The following is a 1,645-nucleotide window of genomic DNA, read 5'->3' on the forward strand; positions in this document are numbered from 1 at the left end:
AGTTAATTTGAAATGAATCATAGACCTAAATATGGCTAAATCTGTAAAATTCTAGAAGAAAACATAGGAAAAAATCATTACCACATTGAGTTAGGCAAATAGTTCTTAGGACACAAAATATATATATTAGAGCTCAAGGCCAACTTTAAAATTTGACCAAGGCATGTTTTAGGCAGATTACAGGAAGGGTTTCTTCATAGAGCTGGGTCCAACTCCATACTCTCTCCTAGAACAACTTCCCTCTTCCCCAGCCCAAATCCTTAGTATAATCAAATTGTTGTCCTGTCTCAGCTCACTGCCACTTGCTCCAAGAAAACTTTCCTGACACCCTAAACTGGATCAAGGGCTTCTCCTCTGACTTTCATTGCTACATGGAGTTAGCACTTAGGCCTCTTAATTGTAATGATCTATAATGCCCTCTAGATTGGAAACGCCATGAGAAACTGCAATGGTGTCTGGGTTCTTCATTCTTATTCCCACTGCCTGGAAGACGGTGGATGGTCAGCGTATTTTGCTGGATAAGCAATTGTGTGATTACATCCTTTTTTTTTTTCAATTTTTTGTTGTAGTAAAATACACATAGTATAAAATTTAACCATCTTAACCATTTTTTTGAAAGATTTTTATCTATTTATTCGTGAAAGACACACAGACAGAGGCAGAGACATAGGCAGAGGCAGAGGGAGAAGCAGGCTCCATGCAGGGAGCCCAATGTGAGACTCGATCCTGGGACTCCAGGATCACGCCCTGAGCCCAAGGCAAGGCACTCAACCACTGAGCCACCCAGGTGTCCCTTAACCATTTTCAAGTGTATAGTTCAATGGTACCATATACATTCATAATGCTGTACAACCATCATCACCATCCATCTCCATAACTCTCTATCATGTAAAACAAACTCTAATACCCATTAAACACACACACTCCATTTTCACCGGTCCCTGGCAACTACCATTCTACAGTCTCTATGATTTTGACAACTCTAAGTATTTCATAAAAGTGAAATTATGTAGTATTTTTCTTTTTGTGACTGGCTTGTTTTGCTTAGCAGTGTCTCCAAAGTTCATCCATATTGTAGCATATCACAGAATTTCCTTCCTTTTTAAGGCTGAATAATATTCCATGTATGTATATACCACATTTTGGTAATCCATTCATCTGCTGATGGACACATGGTTTGCTTCCATGTTTTAGCTATTGTGAACAATGCTGCTATGAACACAGGTATACAAAATATCTCTTCCAAAGGCTGTACTTTCAGGGGTCATTTCTATAGTTTGTTACTAGACAAGTTTCTCTGAATGTGTAGAGTACCCAAAACCATGAGGAGGAGGCAGAAAAAAAATCTCTTGCAGACCCTGCTTTCAATTCTTTTTGGCATATACCCAGAGGTGGAATTGCTGGATCATATGGTAATCTTATTTTTTATTTTTTGAGAAACTGCTATACTCTTTTCCACACTCAGTGACTATACCATTTCACATGCCCACCAACAGTGCACAAGAGTCCCAATTTCTCTGCATCCTTATCAATATGTTGTTTTCTTTTTTTTTAATTTTTACTTATTTATGATAGTCACACAGAGAGAGAGAGAGAGGCAGAGACATAGGCAGAGGGAGAGGCAGGCTCCATGCACCGGGAGCCC

At 39.1% G+C, this 1,645-nt stretch overlaps 1 pseudogene; it reads left to right on the forward strand.

Annotated features, from left to right (window-relative positions):
- Positions 1-1,245: 1,245 nt before the first annotated feature.
- Positions 1,246-1,414, forward strand: LOC129498001 (small nucleolar RNA U3; annotated as a pseudogene).
- Positions 1,415-1,645: the final 231 nt, after the last annotated feature.

Source organism: Nyctereutes procyonoides, unplaced genomic scaffold (assembly GCF_905146905.1).
Source record: "Nyctereutes procyonoides isolate TBG_1078 unplaced genomic scaffold, NYPRO_anot_genome, whole genome shotgun sequence".
Classification (NCBI taxonomy): Eukaryota; Metazoa; Chordata; class Mammalia; order Carnivora; family Canidae; genus Nyctereutes; species Nyctereutes procyonoides.